This window comes from Nomascus leucogenys, chromosome 22a, assembly GCF_006542625.1.
Source record: "Nomascus leucogenys isolate Asia chromosome 22a, Asia_NLE_v1, whole genome shotgun sequence".
In the NCBI taxonomy this organism is placed as follows: domain Eukaryota; kingdom Metazoa; phylum Chordata; class Mammalia; order Primates; family Hylobatidae; genus Nomascus; species Nomascus leucogenys.
Genome location: NC_044402.1, coordinates 42,523,848 through 42,538,544, shown reverse-complemented (window position 1 = coordinate 42,538,544; position 14,697 = coordinate 42,523,848). Strand labels below are relative to the sequence as shown.

The window sequence follows — 14,697 nt, the reverse complement described above, 5'->3', positions numbered from 1 at the left end:
GATAAAGAAATGAATATACAGCTTAGTATACTGACTCAGTAGTTTCTATAGGTTTATATCGAGCCTGTACCAACTGTAAATTGCCTCACTTGTTTAAAATGGCTATAAAAGTTAAGGAAGTTGGCATAGTTAAAAAGATGTAATCTTAAATGTGTTTCTTGTGATGAAGTACAGCCAATTCAATTTATGAATGTTTTTAATGGTTACTGGAGAGATCTAATAATCAAAAAAGGTTAAACAAAATGTAGTAATAATGTTCTTTATTTATATGGCTCTCGGAACAGTATAAACCTGTCCTTCTCAGTCCTTGTAATAAGACCAAATCTCTTAAGTTGGGTTGTTCATATTTTGTTTTAGTCAGTAGTCGATGGTTGGCTGATTGAGGTTGAGAATATAGTATAGTTGTTTCTTTATCAGGCTATGAATTTTGTGTGCCTGTTCATCATCTTCATATATACATTACCAGAATTATAACCAAATAAATGTCATGGTTTCCATTATATTAAAGTTTGCATATGCTATAAAATAAAGCCATCAGTTCAAAGCCTTAGGAAAGCAACCTAGGAAATTAACCCTAAAGAAAAAATACAGATAGGTGATATAATCACAAACCTAAGAAAATTTGAGTAGAAGAGTATTCCAGTTCCCATTCGAATCCATCCATTGATGGAGTCCTCTCTTTCCCTGCCTCATATTGTCTATTGACAATCACTTATCTGAGCATGCTCTTTAATCTTTGATTATCACAGTCACAGAGAAGCCTAACACTGAGTGCCCAAGGTTCATTGTTAAAGGCATACCTAGCAAACACTTCAAGGGACTATTGAGTCTAATTTCAAGATGTTATGTCTAAAACTCCAAGAGTTGTTGGCCTAATCAAAGCTATCTGAAGTGTGGTTCTGTACAGTCATTTATTTCTTCACTTTTTATTTTTTTAATTGACTAGATTTTTCTGTTCTCCATTTACCTCCATTGAGCTTACATGGTTTTAGAAGTTGATTTCTAATTATGGTCTAATAAATGAAACCTGGAGTAAATGTAGAGAGATGTAAAAACACTTCCCATTGTGCAAAAAATTCAATGTATACATGCGCAAAGAAAATTGAGATTTGTCTCAAACTGGATGAGCTTCAAACACTGAGACCTCAGCACCAAACTTCATTCCTGGCATAAAAGTTCCTTTAGTCATACTTCTCTCCCCACAGCAAATACATTGCCGCTACTTAAACAACTACTTTCCCCTGCTCATCTTAGAAGGTGAGATGGTAGTCAGCAAAGTGCTCTTCCATATGAGATGTGGTCAGGGATTTGTGAAACTTCACTATAGGAAACTTGACAAAGAAAGAATGCGTTTGATATGCCATTTTTTTCTGGTCAGTTATAATTTTGTCCCACTCTTCTTCCAGAAAATCTATTTTTAAAATAATTTTACAATATTTGTTTCAAAATTTTCAATGGTTTTAGCAGTAAAATACAGTGTAGTTTTATAACATCACCCTTCAAGGTTTAATCTAAGCCCCATCTCTTCAGGGAATCTTCTTCAATTCTTTTATTGACCTCTCTGTCTTTATTTTGTTCAGAGCTAATATGTCTTACATTTTTATGCATTGAAATATATTGTTACCTAAACAATTCTTAAGACTGTATTATTTCTTCTCATAGTTGACAAGCATTTTGAGAGCGGACTTTTCCCTTTCTTGTTTTTATTGTTTTTTTATTGTTGTTTAATTGTTGGCAAATTTGTTTTGTTTTGCTTTGTTTTTAGTCTCTGCTATAGTATTTGATTCAGTGAACAGTTAAAGTGGTGACTTGTTACACTTTTGAAGTACAGTAATTATCTTTTTCTAAATAAATGTCATTTTTATATTTTCCTTATTACTATTCCATTACTCTTTGAATATAAAAGACCGTAATCATAGAAATGTTGAAGTGAAAAGAATTTCAGAGATTATCAAATGTTCCTGTCAAATTCTGTCATTAGCTATGGGACCTTCTGCCAGTCAGTGATGTGATTAAATCTTCTCTGAGGTCCTTTCAAGCTCTAATATTCTGGTGTGTAGGATTCCTGCCTTCCAATTCATTTTGTCCAGTGGTAGTTCACACATAAAACTTCCTAAAAGCTGATTTCTGGGAGGGTGACTGAGAGGATCCCAAATAGGAAAAGAGTGGTGAGGAAGTAAGGGAAAGAGAAGCTGATGGGATTTCTATTAATATATGAAAGACCATAAAAATAGATGGAACCACAACTGGTATCTGTGGTCCTCAGAAACCCAGTTACCAGGCCTTTACCTACCAAGGTTCTACAGAAAAGGAGGGATGCAGAGACATTTTCTAGTGTTTGCTTTTATGTTAATGCTAGTGACCCCTAGTTTTCTAACACAGAGAAAAGCAAACATATCAAGAGATGTGTTACACATTCTGTATCATGGCCATGAAAAGTGTGTTAATTGAGTAGGAAATCACAGTTCTGTGAGTTTGGAGTCTGTAGGAAATGAGCCCCTGATTTTATATCCCTCAAGTGGTTCTGGTGAACCTGGTTAATCACCATGTGTCTGTTAATGACACTGAGCTTTGAGAGGAAATGCCCTGAGAAGCCTCTGAGGCAAGACAGCAATCCTCTTCAGGATAGAAATTAAACTGCACTAACATGTAACATATCATATTCAATATGCATCACACTCTGCCAGAGATGCTTAATTATATATGAATATGTTGTAATTAAGTTTGTATGTTAAATATTAATTGAATTCTTAACATTGTATGAGGTATATGTTATTATTACTGTTATTATTATTATTAATTTGGACATGGAAAAATTGAGAAAAGTTTAAGTGACTTAACTAACATTGTACTACTAATAAATTACGGAGCCAAGATTTAATCTGGACTTGCTTTCCTTTCTTCCTTCCTTCCCTCCTTCCTTGCTTCCATTTTATATTTCCAGTATGTTTTTAATACTATGAATACATAATAGTTGTATATATTTATAGGGTACATGTGATGTTTTGATACCGGCATACAATGTGTAATGATCAAATCTGGGTCACTGAGGCATCTCTAATCTCAATCGTTTATCATTTCTTTGTGTTAGGAGCATTCCAGTTCAACTCTTTCAGTTATTTTTAAATACACTTAACTATAGTCACCCTATTGCGCTACCGAATACTAGACCTTACTCCTTCTGTCTGACTGTATTTTTGTACCCCTTAATCATATCCTCTTTATATCTCCCTCCCCACTACCCTTCCTAGTTCCAGTAGCCATCATTCTACTTTCTCTCTCCATGAGTTCAATTTTTTTTTAGCTGAGATATGAGTGAGAAATATGAGTGAGAACATGTGATAGTCGTCTTTTCATGCCTGATTTACTTCAGTTAACATGATGTCCTCCAGTTCCACCCATGCTTTTGCAAATAACAGGATTTCATCATTTGTATAGCTGAAAAATATTTCACTGTGTATGTGTACCACAGTTTATCCATTCGTCCATTGATAGACACTTTGGTTGATTCCATATTTGGTTATTGTGAATAGTGCTGAAATAAACATGAGAAAGCAGATTCTCTTCAATATACTGATTTCCTTTCTTTTAGATATACACCCAGGAATGAGATTGCTGGATTATATAGTAGTAGTACTTTTAGTTTTTTAAGGAGCCTCCGTAATGTTCTCCATAGTGGCTGTACCAGTTTACATTCCCACCAAGAGCATACGAGGGTTCCCTTTTATCCACATCCTCACCAACATTAGGAAAAAAAAAGAAAAAAAACATAACGTATGTTTCTTTAGTCAAGCTGTTCAAAAGCTATTAAGCTGACTTACATAAATATCACATGTTCTCACTCATATTTGGGAGCTAAAAAAATTGAACTCATGGAGAGAATAGAATGATGGCTACTGGTGGCTGGGAAGGGTAGTGGGGAGGGAGAGATAGAGAGGATATGGCTAATGGGTACAAAAACACAGTTAGACAGAAGGAATAAGGTCTAGTATTCGGTAGCACAGTAGGGTGACTATAATTAACAATAGTTTACTGTATATTTAAAAATTACTAAAAGAGTTGAACTGGAATGCTCCTAACACAAAGAAATGATAAATGCTTGAGGTTATGGATGCCTCAGTTACCCACATTTGATCATTACACATTGTATGCCTGTATGAAAACATCACATGTACCCCATAATATGTACAAAAAAATTCAACTTTTACATTATATTCAGAGGGTACATGTACAGGTTTGTTTCATGAGTATATTGTCTGATGCTGAAGTTCGAGGTATAAACGATCTCATCACCCAGGTAGTGAGCATAACTGACTTCTAAAATATCACTTACATTTTCTTATTATTTTACCTGACAATACTTAAGGTGTTCCCATTGCCCTGTGTGGCTGAGATTATGTCATGAATGTTGTAGATCTATGGTAAAATACTTACACTTACACCTAGCTATGTGCTGCATGTCTTCCTGACTAAATTGGATGATTCTCCAGAGCACTAGATTTTGCCTTCCTTTGCATCCATCACTACCATTGGCACAAAGTTGGTACATTATTTTTGCTGAAATTGTCATGTTCATAATTAAAAATGTAACTGTTTAAATAAAAAAGATATTGATAAGAAATTCTATAATGAAAGGGTGTATATCAACCTTGATAAGAAGATAAAACTGATGCATGATATAATACTAAAATAAAAATAAGGTAATATAATAAAAAAGAAAAAATCAGAATAATATCAAAATATATAAAATTGAAAGTGTGCTTTCCATCCCTGCTCGTCTCTCCAGTTTCCCTTGCATGTATGCATACACATGCACAAACACACACGCATCTGAATCTACTTTATTAATTTTATTTAATTTTTATTACCATATCTGTGGCTTCTTTAACCAAGTACAAGCAGATTCAAATATAGATGAATACTTTTTGCCTCTTATCATTTAAAATGAGTATTCGTTTTACATATCTGAACTTATTTTTTTGTTTACTTAATAGTATGGAAGCTTTTAATATCAGTACAGAGAGTTCTAATTATTTTTATCATTTCATATTATTTCACTCTATGGATAATTTAATTTGTATCTTACTGATAGATAATGAAGTTCTCTCCTATTTACTTTATTATAGTGCCACAATAAGTAATAGTGAACATATACCATTTCTTACGTATCCAGACGTATTCATAGAATAAATCCTCAGTAATAAGATTTTATTTCAAAAGGTATGCACATTTGTAAATAGAAAATTGCCTTTATAAGTAGTTTAATGTCTATCTAAATGCCTAAATCTTTAGCTTCATATCTTACCAGTCTCCTAAGCAGCATCTTTTTCTTCTAAACTGATGGATGAGTTCCACTTCTCAGAACACATCATGTTGTTTTACCCTCCACATTTTGCATATGCTCTTCCTTTTGCCTAGAATGTTCTCCCCTCAACCTTGCTGTCCTAAGATCCTATTTTAAGATTCTACTAGACTAACACCACATTCTGTTACATCAATTAACCTTCCTTTATACCTGTCATAATTGGCCAATCCCTCCTGTATATTCCAAAACTAACCTGCAGATACTTCTATCATTGCAGCTCATTTAATATTTCAACAAGTGCACGAGTATCTGTGTATGCCAGGCATTCTGTTACTTGTTGGCAATAGAGCGTGAATATGATGTATTTCGCTCTACCCTCAAGGAATTCCAGTCTAGACGGGGGATATAAAGGTATTCAATAAAGAATAGCATAATCATTTCTAATTATAATTATGCTGTGCACTATTAGGAACATGTATAGAATAGCGAAGGAACATATAATGGCGGAACCTTCCCCGGTTGCTGTGGTCATTGGAAGTCTCCTTGGAGAAATTCCATCAAGGTTTAGTCCTGAGGGTACATGTACAGGACATGGGCAGGTTGAGCAAATGGATATCATTACATAGATATAATAGCGTTTGGAAAAGGCCCCAACAGCATGGAGCCTGGCACACTAGAAGACAAGGGAAGTTAGTGTTCGAGGGGGAGAAAAATGCAAAATAGGGCTGAGGAGATAGGCAGAATCCTACATTGTACTAATTTGTTGCTTTCTATTTCCCAGCCTCACTGCTATTTTTTCTGTAATCCATAAAATAATGCCCATCACATTATAAACTTTTAGTAATAAATATTTGAGAATAAATAAATATATGATATTAATCAATAGTGGATGAGAATTGTCAAAACTAGTGTCAAGTCAGAATACTTAACACCCGGGAAAACAAGTGCTGAGCAGTGCCTCCCTCATGAGAGATATCTAGATCTCTTCGGCAATCCTTCCTGCTCCCCTCCAGGTGTTCTGTCATCTTAATGTCTAGGCTTCCACCAACTGCCACAGCAGTGAAAATGCAAGAATTGCAATGCAGAGGAACAGATTTCTATACGCCAATAAGGTCATTTCAGAGTATGGGAGGTAGAGAGTCTCTGAGAAGTTGCTTCAAGACATAAGGTGATGAGGAAAGAAGGCAATAAGAGGGAAAAGAGAGACTTCGGTCTGGAAATTACTAGGCTAATAGTCCAAATAAGTCCACATAAGCCAAGTCTCAGTATGTTGGTCAAACAAGCAAATTCAAAGTTATACAGGAGGGGTGGAAAGAGACAAGAAGAACAAGGATAACTTTTCTTCTGTAGCTCCAATATAGTCTTCAAGTGCAGACTGTATGTTTGGGACCCTTGTATCCACTACAGAGAAAAATAAGATAAAACTTCCTCAGCAAATCACCCAGGAAGTCTGTAAAAAGTTCTCACAGCAGAAACTAGATAAAAGTTAAGCAGCTGCTGGTAGTCTGCCCCCACTTACTCAATGCTTCCCCATTACCTCTACAATAGGCCTAATGTCTTTGTTATAGTAGCATCCATGGCTCTGACCACCTCCTATCAGCACAGATTCTCCTTCCACTACTACTAACTTAATATCTTGTGCTCCAGAAATAGTAAACCAAATGTAGCTCCTGAATTCATTGGGCATTTTATGCTCCTCTGCCTTTGTCCATGCTCTTCCCTTCCGGCTTATTTTACTCCAACCTGTCATCCAGATCTCAAATTCAGCACTACCTCTGATCTCCAAGCTTACTCTGACTTTGCCAGGGACATTTAGACTTGTCTTTTCCTAGGTTCCCATATCACTACATGCAAATTTATACCATGGCAATTATCTTTCCTCTTGTTAGAATATAATCTCTTCAAGGATAGGAAAGTTGTATTATCATTTCTCTTTCCTCAGTACATCTCACAGATTCTGATATGTAAAAAGGGCCAAAAAAACATTTCCTGGATTATCTTTATGGAGAGGAGGCTAAAAGGCAGAAAATCCAACTTATGACAGTCATCTCCTCCCTACTAATTCAGAGATACTTCACGTAGAGAAAAATCCCATCCTCTTGTAATTAGACGTATCCTTGGAAGAGCTAGCATAGCTCTTCAATGTATGATGAAATGCCAATGACTGAAAACAGATTTGTGCTAGAGGACAAACAGAAAACGAATCAGGACACAAGGGGAGAGAGGTATAAAACAAGAAGGGGATAGAAGTATAACAGATTCTATAACCCTGCTTGACCTAATGTCTCATATAGGATTAATTTGTAAGAACATTATATTCCTGGTGATTCAACAAATGCTATGTTTGTTGAGAGTAAGGCATGAAAGGCTAGGAACAAGGGTGGATTACAGTAAAGTGAGACTTAGAGATGCAAAGAAAAGTTGTAGGTATGGTAGTAGAAAGGGCGTGTTCTGTTTTGCACCAGGCTGCTCTATTCATATAGGCAGAATTGCTGGTGTAATATATATGAATGGAGTGGCCTGGTGCAAAACAAAACAGACAGATGAGGTCTCTGGTTGTAATTCGATCTAAAAGCTCAGCTGCAACTTGGAATTCTGGCCAAATATTGGCAGGCTTGTATTTACTTGTTTCATTTTTCATGAAAATAAATAAATCTGTATTTGTTTGTGAAATTTTCCACTACCTAATTTTGGTAATTAACTTGATTTCTTTATAAATTGAGGGAACACAAAACATGTTGGGAATAGAGGACAGTTGTGGCTTGCAGCGTGCTAACTTACAAACTCTGCTTAGAAGATGATGAGAAAATTAGAACAGAGAAGCTAATTCCCCAAGCCACAAACCTGGTAAATGGTGAAAAGCTAGATTCAAATCAGGCAATCCAGTTTCAATTATGGTGCTCTCCATCCCCACTCCAGGGGTTCCTAGCTGTGTGTGTGTGTGCGCGCATATACAAATGCATCAGATATCCTTTTGGAAGTTTGGTGAAGTCTGAACCCTTCTCAGAATAGTATCTTGCACACATAAGGTAAAATATACAGGTAATTACAAATGGCCAATAAATACATGGAAAAAATGCTCAGCATCACTTATCATCAGGAAAGTGCAAATCAAAACCACAATGATAGGTTGTCTCACTCCAGTTAGGATGGCCAGTATCAAAAAGACAAAATAATTAATTCTGGTGAGGATGTGGAGAAAAGAGAATTCTTTTGTTTTTTTTTGAGACAGAGTCTCGCTTTGTCGCCCAGGCTGGAGTACAGTGTTGTGATCTCGGCTCACTGCAAGCTCCGCCTCCCAGGTTCACACTATTCTCCTGCCTCAGCCTCCCGAGTAGCTGGGACTACAGGTGCCCGCCACCACGCCCGGCTAATTTTTTGTATTTGTAGTAGAGACGGGGTTTCACTGTGTTAGCGAGGATGGTCTCAACCTCGACCTCGTAATCCTCCCGTCTCGGCCTCCCAAAGTGCTGGGATTACAGGTGTGAGCCAGAAAAGAGAACTCTTATATGCTATTGGTGGGAATATAAACTAGCACAGCCACTATGAAGAATGATACAGAGTTTCCTTTTAAAAACAAAACAAAACAAAACAAAACAGAAACTATGAACAGAACTATCATATGATCCATCCCTCCCACTACTGGGCATTTATCCAAAGGAAAGAAAATCAATATATCAAAGAGACATTGGTAGCCTCATATTTATTGCAGCACTACTCAACAATTACCAAGACATGGAATCAACCCGTGTCTGACAGCAGATGAAGAGATTTTTTTTAATGCAGTACATATATACAATGGAATATTACTCAGCTATAAAAATAACGAAATCATGTTATTTCCAACAACATGTATGGGACTGGGGTACATTATGTTAAGTGAAATAAAGCAGGAACAAATAGCTGTTCATCACACGTTCTCATTCTTATGCGGAAATTTTAAAAAGTTATTCTTGGCCAGGAGCGGTGGCTCACGCCTGTAAATCCCAGCACTTTGGGAGGCTGAGGCGGGCGGATCGCCTGTCAGGAGTTTGAGACCAGCCTGGCCGACATGGCGAAACCCTGTCTCTTACTAAAAATACAAAAATTATCCAGGCATGGTTGCAGGCGCCTGTATTCCCAGCTATTCTGGGAGGCTGAGGCAGGAGAATCGCTTGAACCCCAAAGGCAGAGGTTGCAGTGAGCAGAGATCGTGCTATTGCACTCCTGCCTAGGCAACAGGGCGAAATTCCATCTCAAAAAAAAAAAAAAGAAAAAAAAAGTTTATCTTACAGAAGTAAAAAGCAGAATAGAGATTACTAGAGGCTGGAAAAAGGAGAGAAAAAAGGAGAAAGAGATATTTGTTAAAGGACACAAAATCACAGCTAGATTAGAGACATAAGCTCTTATGTTTTATAGAACTGTAGGATGACTATAACCAAAAATAATTTTTTTATATTTTCAAATAGCTAGAAGAAAAGATATCAAATATACCCAACAAAAAATCATACATGTTAGGTATGCTAACTACCCTGATCTGATCTCTACATGTTGTATGTATAACATCACTATGTACCACATAAATATGTAGAATTGTCAATTAAAAATAAATTACACTTAAGAATATAAGAACACGAAGAAAATTAATTATACTAAACTATAGTATTCAAATATTTTTTCAATTGTGATATAGTAATACAAGTGCTTTCTGAACATACTGAATAAGATCTAGTGACAATCTAATAGCTAAACCAATTTTAAAATAGTAATGATCCATAAACAGAACTAAAAACAAAAACCACATGATTATCTCAATAGACGCAGAAAAGGCTTTCAATAAAAGTCAGCATTCCTTCATGATAAAAACACTCAACAGACTAGCCTTTGAAGGAACATATCTCGAAATATTAAGAGCCATATATGACAAACCCACAGCCAACATTATACTGAGTGGGCAAAAGCTGGAAGCATTCCACTTGAAAACTGGCACAAGACAAGGATGCCCTCTCTTACCACTCCTATTCAACACAGTATTGGAAGTTCTGGCCAGGGCAATTAGGCAAGATAGGAAGAGAGGAAGTCAAACTATCCCTATTTGCAGATGACATGATCCTGTATCTGGAAAACCCCATAGTCTCAGCGCGAAAGATTCTTAAGCTGATAAACAACTTTAGCAAAGTCTTGGGATACAAAATCAATGTTCAGAAAGCACTAGTATTCCTATACATGAACAACAGTCAAGCTGAGAGCCAAATCAGGAACGAAATTCCATTCACAATTGTCACAAAAAGAATTAAATACCTAGGAATAAAGCTAACTAGGGAGGTGAAATGTTTCTACAAGGAGAACAACTTTCAAACTACCACATCTGAGGAATAAGTGGAGGTTGGGAGGTTACTTTTAGCAGGTGATTGGGAACGTACTCAAATTTGAGATTTGTTAAAGTTTATTTTAGTTATCACATGAAAGAAGCAGCACACATGAGGAAAGGAGAGCTCCAGGGCTCCATGATAACTCAGCATGCCACAAGAGAACACTGAGACACAATTAAATGAAATCACAACAATTATAGATGAGCAAGATAAAAATATTGAAGTAAAGATATAGAAATTTTACAAAAAGAAACAATTAGAAATTCTGGAGCTAAGAATTCTATGACTGAAATAAAAAAAATCACTAGGTGGTGTTCAAAAGCAGACTTGATCAAACAGAAGAAGGAATCAGCTAATCCAGACACCAGTCATTTCAAGTTATATAGACAAAGAAGCAAAAGAAAAAAGAATAAAAAAGAGCAAATGAATCTATGGACTTAAGGGACATCATAAAGTGAAATAATATACTGATCACAAAAGTTCCAGATGGAGGAGAGAAAAATAAGAAGGAAAGTACAGTACTGGCTAAAAGCTTGCCAAATCTGTAGAAGGAAAAGGACATACAGACACGAGGCCAAATGGAACTCAAATAAAACAAATTCAAGGGAAGTCCACAGAAAGACATATTATAATTAAATGTCCAAAGTCAAAAAGAGTGAATTTTGAAGAAGCAAGACAATGCTGAAAGAGAAAAATTCTCAACCAAGAATGCAATTTCTGGAAAAAATTTTTCTTCAAAAATGAAGAATAAAGACTTTCCCAAACAAAAGCTGAGAGAGACAACTTCATCACCACTAGATTTGTCATAAAATAAATGACAGGTGAGCTCTTCAACTCAAACAAAAAGATACTAAATAGCAAAACTGAGCATATTAAAATATAAAACTTACTGGAAAAGGTAATTATTTAAACAAATACAAAATTGTGCTACATTATAATGGTGGTGCACCTTTTTCTAATATGAAAGTCAAAAGAAAACAAAGTAGAAATTATTATAACTACAGAAGTATAATAGTAGATATACACATATAAAAAATGTAATTGTGACATCAATAAAGTGGGAGAAGTAAAAGTGTAGAATTTTTTATATGATTAAAGTTGAGTTGTTATTAGCTTAAAATAAACTTTTTTTTTTTTTATTGCTCATTTTATTTCAATGCCAACTGTCCTCACAGAAGAAACTGTTCATGTCACAGGCTATCAGAAGCACCATTCTATTCCCTAGGGACTGCATCATTGCTTATGAACAGCCTACTTTTTAAAGTTTGCAATCACTATAAAAACATCAAATAGTCAAACTAATAAATTTTTTAAAACCAGTGCCCATAACGGCTGAAACTTTATGGAGGGGGAATGAAGTGGCCCCAGCAGCCAGGATGCTTGCTAGTAAAACCCCTTAGAGGAGGGGCAAGGGGCTGTGGCCAGGAAGATGTGGGGGACAGAGCGGCAAGGCAGGACGCTGCAGAACCTGCTGTCAACGACCCTGGTCCTGGCTGCTGGCTCTAGCCACCTGGATGAACTGATGTCTGTGGTGCCCCCAGCACCCTGGAGGACCAGACAAAGGCAGCAGAAGGCTGAAATACATGGTGCCTCCTGTCCTGGAGTGGGGCCTGAGGAAATCAAATACTGCCTCTGGAGCTTGTTCCAGTAAATGGTAGTGTAACCCAAGGACAGTTAAATTCATTCCTAAATGGGAGCTTCTCCCAGCACCCACTCCTCAGAGCCCTGGCCCTCTCCTGGTAATAGCTTCCTCCACACTCTTCTTCAACTGCACAGTGCAGGACTGAAACTTAGAAATCGCCCTCCTTCCTCCTATCTTAAACTGGGAATCAGTTGCCATCTATGCTATCAACCTTCTTCCTCCCTATGCTATCAACCTCCTTCCTCCCTACACATCACTGAATGAAGACAAGAAAACTGTTGCTGTTGCCCCCCAGTGCCCCACTCTGCTGGCCAGGAGGGCGGGCCTGGGGCCTAGTCGGACTGCTCCTGAGACGATGGCTGGCTGGGCTCACCCAATGGTACCTCTGCATCTTGGTCATCAGTGTTCTCCTTGTCAGTATCAAACAGGACGGTCAGTGAGAAAGATGACGGAGGTGGTGGTGGCGGTGGCGGGGGGGAGGAAGTGGAGTGCAGAGAGGTAGCCTGGCGGGAGGAACTGGGGCTGCGGTGGAAGCGGTGGAAGGGGCGGCAGTGGCGGCGGCGGCGGCAGGTAGTAGCTTGGCTGGAAGTCTCCCCCTGGTTCTGACGCCAAGCCTCCGCCTTGGTACTGGCTGCGGGACACATGCCGGAAGCCCTGCTGCAGGGGGACGCCAGGAGGGGCGTCCAGGTAGCCCAGCGGGAACAGGCAGTAGGGGTGCATGCTGGAGCCGCCAGGGTACTCAGGACCCAGTGCACGGTCCGGGTTGATGCTCAGAGGGCGCCCAAAGTCGGTGAACAGTGGGTCGGGCACGGGCTGCAGCTGCCTGCGCAGGTCTAGGGGGCCGGGGTAGCCACTGCCTGCGGCCTCTGCCCCAAAAGCAGGTCCCGCAAGGCTGGGCATCGCCACGGCGGCCCGCTCGCTGGGTTCCACGTGGCCGCGGCCGCCCAGAACCGGCTGGAGGGTGCTCGGGCCGGGGTTCCGGCCCCGCGGGGGCCGCTCGAAGACGTAGGCGGCCGCGCGGCCCTCGGGTCCCGGCTCGGCGTCTCCGGAGGGGGTCCCCGGGGGCAGCGGACGGAGGCTAGCGCCCCGGCCCCGGCCCCGGAGGCCTGCTCGGGCCCCTGCGCACACAGGGCCACCTCCTGCTGCTCCTCGGTGGCCTGCGTTTTGAGCCAGCTTAAAATAAACTTTGCCTTCATATATATGATGTTTTACATAAGCCCCATGGTAACCAAAAAAATAAAATACTACAGAAAATATACAAAAGAAAAGGGAATACACAAAAATATCAATGAACACAAAAGAAAACAGCAAGAGAAAAAGGAAAGACAAAAGAATTATAACACAGAAAGAAAAAATAAAATGAAGTGCCATAGCAACTCCTTACTTATTAATACAACTTTGTAAATACAGTTGTCCCACAGTATCCCTGAAAGATGGGTTTCAAGATCCCCTGTAGATATCAAAATTTATGGATGCTCAAGTCCCTTATATTAAGTGATATAGTATTTGCATATAACCCATGCACACCATCCCCTATACTTTAAACCATCTCTAGATTATGTATCATATCTAATAGAATGTAAACAGTATATAAATACTTGTTACACCATCTGGTTTGCATTACTTTTATTATTCAATTGTTATCATTGTTATTTTTATGGGGGTGTGTGATTTTTTATGCATGGTTGGTTGACTCTGTGGATGTGGAACCTACATCCAGCTGACTGTAAATGGAGTAAATTCCCCAGTCAAAAGACAAAGAATGTCCAAATGCATTAAAAAATAAAATCAAACTATAGGCTGTCAACAAGAGACTATAGATTCAAGGACTCCCAAAGGCTGAAAGTGAAATGAGGGAAAAAAATATTCCATGCAAATCGTAACCAAAAGACAGCAGGAGTGGCTAAATTTATACCAGGTAAAATAGACTTTAGGTTAAAAACTGTCACACGAAATAAAAAAGGTCATTATATAATGATAAAAAGGTCAATTATCAGGATGTTAAAACAACTATAAATGTATAGGCACCCAAGATCAGAGTACCTAACTGTATATAAGGCAAACATTGACAGATTTGAAGGGAGAAATAGACAGCAATAAAATAACAGTGAGACACATCATTATGTCAATTATGCCAATAATGGGAATGAATCTCTAGCAGAAAATCAGTAGGGAAGTAGCAATTTTAAACATCCTATAAAACAAAAGGACCTCATAGACATGTACAGAACTATCCAGCAACAGCAGAATACACATTCTTCTCAAGTGAGCATATAACATTTTTCAGGATAGGTCATCTGTTAGGCCACATAATAAGCACAAGTAAATTTAAGAATATAGAAATTATATAAGTAGGAAAAGTATCTTTTCTATCTATAATGATATAAAACTAAAATCAA

At 38.1% G+C, this 14,697-nt stretch overlaps 1 pseudogene; it reads right to left on the bottom strand.

Annotated features, from left to right (window-relative positions):
• Positions 1–12,630: 12,630 nt before the first annotated feature.
• LOC115832276 lies at positions 12,631–13,494 on the bottom strand (annotated as a pseudogene).
• Positions 13,495–14,697: the final 1,203 nt, after the last annotated feature.